Below are 6,002 nucleotides of genomic sequence, written 5' to 3'. Positions count from 1 at the left end.
AAATAATGTGTAATATAATTAATAATAATATTAATATCAAATAATAATAATGATAAAGTATTATATTTAATATTATATTGATACTATTATATTAAATAATATTTAATATAAATATAATATATTAAATTATTATTTAATATTATACTATTATTTAATGTCATTTGATATTATTTAATATTATCAATATTAAATAATATTAAATATTATAATAATAAATAATAGTAATAATATTTTATTATTTTAATAATATATTAATTATTATTATAAACTATTAATAATATTATTAAATATTATATTATTATTTAATATTTTAGTAATATTTAATATTATTTAATAACAATAATAATAATATGCACACTTACACCCCCCATTCCACCAAAACTCAAAATTATTTTCCATACATAAATATTCTTCATACATACAAACGCACTCCATGTTTCCTGTTTAAACTTTCCTTTTAAAGCTGGAGCTTTGACCTCCCCATTTTTTCCTAATTTATACCTCCACTTACATGTTCAGGGTCGCATTTTTCGGGACAGGACACTTCCTGAAGTAAGCCCAGCAGAGCGGTCCGCCTTGTATATTGCTCTCATAGAATGCTCTCACCTTCTCCTGTTCTATGCAAATACTACTTTATTATTATTATTATTATTATTATTATTATTATTATTACAGTATTTTTTCTTCTTCCTTTTCTTTTTGTGGCTTGAGCCTCTGCTAATGCCTGTTGACCCAGAGTGAACGTCCCTTGCTCTTCTTGCTGGCACTTTTACCCAAACTCTTTTGTAGGTTTATGACTTCCGTTGTAGTAGTCTATATTCTTCTTTCCAAGATATTTCCATCTTCAGTCATCTTGTTCTTCAATCCCTTCTCCCTCAGTCCTTAAACCTTTCCTGTTGCCTTAATTTAGGGCTGGAGAAAGTGTAGCCCCTTATCCCCTCTGTGTAGCCCCCAACCTCCTCTTTTTGGCTCCTGGTCCCCTTTTTGGGACCTGATCCCCTCTTTGGATCCCCGATCCCAATTTTGTAGTCCTGATCCCTTTTTGTAGCCCAGATCCTCTTTTTGTGGCCCATGATCTCTTTGTGAACCCCAGTTGCCTCTTTGTGGTCCTAATCCCTTCTTTGTAGGCCTAATCCCCTTTTTGTGCCTTAGTGGCACTAACCTCTTTATAGCCATGATCCCTGCTTTGTGCCCCCTAGTCCCCTTTTTGTGGCCCCGATACCCTTTTGTGCGACCCAATCCCCTCTTGGTAACCTTGACCCCCTCTTTGTAGCCCTGACCCCCCCCCTTTTTGTAGCCCCTGATCTCTGTTGCCCTTGATCCCCTTTTTGTGACCCAATCCCCTTTTTTATAACCCTCACACTCTTTTTTTTGTGGTCCAATCCTTTCTTTGGAGCCCTGATCCCCATCTTATGGTCCAGGATCTCTTTGTGACCTCTGATCGCCTCTTTGTATCCCTGATTCTCTTCTTGAAGTCTATGATCTCTTTGTGATCTCCAATTGCCTCTTTGTAGCCCTGACCTGATCTTTCTTGCCCCCCATCCCCTTTTGGGTCTTTTCTTTAGTGGCCTGTTTTACAGCTCCAGTCCCTTTTTATAACCCTGATCCCCTTTTTTTGTTGCCCAAACACCTCTTTGTAGCCCTGATCCTCTTCTTGTGGGTCTATGCTCTCTTGGTGACCCAATCCCCCTCTTTGTAGCTCTGATCTGATTATTGTGGCCCCTGATATATTTGTGACCTTGATCTCCTCTTTCTGGCCCCTGATCCCCTTTTGGTGACCCAATCCCCTTTTTATAACCCCGATCCCTTTTTATAGCCCTGATTCCCCTCCCCCCTTTTTTTGTGTGGCACAACCCCCTCTTTGTAGCCCCGATGTCTTCTTGTGTTCTATGATCTCTTTGTGACAGTCCTCCTGATTGCCTCGTTGTGGCCCTGATCCCCTTTTTCTGACCCAATCCCCTTTTTATAGCCCCAATCCCTTTTTATAGCCCTGATCTCCCGCCTTTTTGTGTGTGTGGCCCAACCCCCTCTTCGTAGCCCTGATCCTCCTCTTGTGGTCCATGATCCCCTCTTTGTGGCCCCTGATCCCTTTTTCGTGGCCCCTGATCCCCTTTTTGTGGCCCTATAAGCTTAGCTCTTTCCCACACCTCCCTTGCCTCCCCCTCCAGTCCTTTCCTGTCCTTTGCCTCCCACTTCTGAAACCCCCTTTCTCTTCCCTTGTAATATCTTCCTTGCTCCATTTCCAGCCCCAGCCCTGTCATCTCCTGATGCTGCCTCCTCCTCCTCCTCCTCTGCAGCCCAGCCCACATCCCTCCCTTTCTCTCCAGCTGATCCATCCGGCCTCCTTTGTGTCTGACAAGGAGCAGATGCGCCTGGCACTGGGCTCTCCTTGGCCTGGCCCTTGGGGTGAGCATGCCTCTCAGAGGGCCCCTCTTTTGGGTAGGCCCCCAAAAGTCCTCTTCTCTTAAGCAGCAGGTGAGTTTGTGTCTCTTGGAGGGGGCACCCGCTTATATTATGATCATTTATCCCTCCGTCCTGTTAAATTTTAACTTGCATTGGGTCTTTTCTTTAGTGGCCTGTTCCTTAAAATTTGGGGGGGGAGAAGAAGAAGCCGGGGCTTCTCAGAGTCACAAACGTCCATCATTTGCAGTTTTTCCAAGGTTGGAAATTCTCTGACAAAATTGCTGTCAGTTTCGCAGCCAGTGGTATAACTTTTTAAAGAAACATTAGCCGATGGCAAAAGTTTCTTTTTTGAAAAGTATGTTGGATTTTGAAATCAGTGCTCCAGCAGAAGGCTTCATTTAGAAAGCTTTCTCTTCTGGTTGCTTCAGAGAGGTATAATTTAAAAAGTACTATGGGCAATGTGGCAGAATAAAAACTGGGATCTTTGACTGTTTTGCTGAAGCGTGTGAGTGTGAGTTTTACACAGACAGCAAGCATTAGAGACTATTAATTCAGCATTTTGCTCTGTTCCTGGCCATATCAGTCTCTTTATTTCTGGTCAGAAGAAAATGGACTTTTAGGATTTTCACACAGGTCAGCCTTAACGTTAATGGATTGCCTTTTATCTTGCAACTCCTCTTTTGCAGCCACTGTGCCTTTCCTAAGCAAGCACTGCACTTGTTTTTAACTTTTTATCTGCCCATCCTACCACTACAAAGTTATAAATCAAGTTTTCCTTCTCTTCCAAACTGGTCGTTTCCAACTGTGCCTGCGATTACTATTCCTTACAGCTACACTCTTTTAAATTTCATATAAATGGATATGCCACTGGAGAATGACTGAAGTGCATGCCTTATTTTACTCATTTGGAAATATCCCCAGAGCATTAAGTTCAAAATTTGGTCTTAATGTGTATAAAAATACATGGTAAAAAAAAACCAACCCAAACAAAACACAAAGCAGAACAAGGATTTTTCCCCCCTTTGCCTTCTCGTGTTTTAATATTACAGTAGTTTGCTTGCTGTTGACATCTAGGCTGATAAAATGTTTCTGGGTGGCTGGTTGGATCATGTTTACAATACACAGGAAAGTGTTTCAGGTCTCAGGTTGATTTATGTGATGTGTATGTTACTATGGCAGGCCTTCTGAAAATAAAAAGTGGATACCTGACTCTATTTCTAGGAATATCACCACTTTATTACATTGCTGTCAGCTAGGATATTTTAACTTGTGAAATTGCACTAAAACCTGCACCTGGATTTCCCCTTGGGTTTACCTAAGAATATGTTTTTAACAGAACTTGTGTTTTCATTTTATGATTTCCTTGCAGTCTTAATCGCATCTTTCTTTTCCAGTGGAATTGTGATAAAACACCTACCAAAGATCTTGTTAAACTGCATCACAGCTAAATATATTTCTGTAAAAGGAGGAACTAAAAGTGGCTGCTCTGCATTCAGATTTTTCCCGTCTTCTCTCAGGAAGTCTGCTGTCCTCTTACATTGTTGTTTTCATGTTTGCCCTCATTTTTATGCATCCTGTTCTGAATATCCTTTTGCTGGAGCTTGAATTTCCAAATAACATTTGCGAAGGTGCCCATTCTGCATGTCGTGTCTGTCTCTGGTCTCATTCCTGTTGCCTTTGGCTTTTCAGAATCAAATACAGTAAACTGGATTTATGAAGCCAATACTGTACAGGGTTGAGCAACTGTTGATTATGGGGGCTATTGACCCCCCCCCCATGGGATTTGGGAGGGCCAGACCCTCTGAAAAAGGTTGATTTTTCCCTCATCCAATGCTCCCTAGGGCTCTAGGGATTCTGCCACATTTCTTGTCCTCTGTGCCATTTCTGAGTCAAGGGAGGCCTTCTTTTTTCCTGACAACAAGTGACCTGGAAGTCAGCTCTTATATCACTTTCTGTTAGAAAAAAGGCCTCTCCTGGGCCTAAAATGGCCTGGGGGGAAATGTTGAGAAATTCCCTCCACATCTTCTGGCATCATTTAGAGGCAATAAAAGTTTATTTCTTTATTTATCTAAATGGTCCCTAGGAGGACCTTTGGCCCAGACAAAACATCCCTGTGGATAGGGTTGCCATAAGTCTGGACCTCCAAACCAGGACAAATGTAGGACAACTGTAGGACAAAATTTTCAAATGGAGGGCACTTTTCTTAAAAATGGAGGACACACGGAAAAAATTTGATGGGTTTTAAAAAAATGTTAATACTATAATACATGTTTCTTAGGCATGCATGATCAAAATGGAGGTACAGTTGGGCATTATTCCTAGACAGATGGACAGAGAATGGACTTTCCCTTTTGGCACCCCCCCCCATTTCCAAAAGCACAGCACATTTGGGAATTTGAACATGGCTGTTATTAAAAATGGAATCTCTTGCATATTTCAGAGGCTTATTCATAGAACCAAAATCTTTGGGTTTTCACACGTGAATTATGTTCAAGTGTGTGATTTGATTATTTAACAAGTAAGGAGTGGGTTTGACCTGGATATTTTTTATTCAACTTGTAATTATATGAAGTGTTGTGTACTTGGTAAGGGACTTTTGGGTTTTTGTATCACTGTGAGATGGTTGTGTAAAAATGAGGAGTAACTGACAGTGGGGGGGAATAGAAGTTGGGTTTGGAGTTTGTCATTTCAGTAAGCACATGCGACTAGACTCTTAATAATAATTACGATCACGAGTAAGCCTAGAGCTTCTTTATCCTGGTCCTGTATGAACGACTCCTGTTTTTCGGCCTTCCAGAATTCCTGACCTTCCTCCTGAATGATTATCCTTCTTCTTCCTCCTTCCTAAATCTTCCTCCCTAACTCCTTAATTCCTTACTCCACCTTCAGTCCTCCCTCTCCTCTCCCTTCCTTCGTTCCTAATTCCTATCCTTCTTTCTTCCCTCTTCCTCCCTTCCTCCCCTTTCTAGCCTTCTTTACCTCCCTCCCTCCTTCTCCTCATCCTTCTTCTTCCCTACTTCCTCCTACCTGCCTTCCCAGCAAGGCCCAAGTGGAGAAGAAGGTGTGGTGGCTGCTTGGCACGACTCCCCCCCGCCCGCGCACCAAGGCAGTGAGGCAGGCAGACAGCCACCTCGCCTCAGCCTTCCTTCTCTGCCTTCCGCTCCAAGGGTGCCAAGGGAAAGTGACCAGCACGGAGACGCGCCAGGTCGGAGAAGGCGGGTGGGTGGTAGACTGCCAGTGGCTGCTGCCTTGGTGACAGCGCGCGCGCAGGGAGCAACCAAGCCAGGGGCATTGCACCTCTTGCTCCTCCTCCGTTGGGCCTGTGGCTGGGAGGCAGAGGAGGAGGAGGGAAGGAAGGATGAAGGAGGGAGAAAAGGAAGGGAGGCTTGGAACGGAGGAGGAGGAGAAGGAGGTGCGCCTCCTGGCACACTGCGACCCACCTCCCCGCCACCTCCACCCCCACGGCACTGCCTCCTCCTTCGTTCCAAACAGAGGATGAGGAGGAGGTGGTGTGGCGCTTGGGCCACACGGGGAGGCAGGGGAGGTGGGGTTGGCCCGAGTGGGACCCAAGCCGGGTGGCAGGGATGCCAAAACCGGGT

At 43.4% G+C, this 6,002-nt stretch overlaps 1 protein-coding gene across 1 annotated transcript in view; it reads right to left on the bottom strand.

The window, feature by feature from the left end:
• The window catches only part of WDHD1 (WD repeat and HMG-box DNA binding protein 1), a 192,105-nt gene extending 191,575 nt beyond the window's left edge, over window positions 1-530 (bottom strand). Inside the window, 1 exon segment of the mRNA XM_042450976.1 lies at window positions 512-530. The gene's annotated coding sequence lies outside the window, so the exon portion shown is untranslated.
• Between the last annotated feature and the right edge of the window lie 5,472 nt (window positions 531-6,002).

Source organism: Sceloporus undulatus, chromosome 1 (genome assembly GCF_019175285.1).
Source record: "Sceloporus undulatus isolate JIND9_A2432 ecotype Alabama chromosome 1, SceUnd_v1.1, whole genome shotgun sequence".
Classification (NCBI taxonomy): Eukaryota; Metazoa; Chordata; class Lepidosauria; order Squamata; family Phrynosomatidae; genus Sceloporus; species Sceloporus undulatus.
Note: the sequence above shows the minus strand (reverse complement) of the source record. Positions and strands in the feature narration are given on the sequence as shown.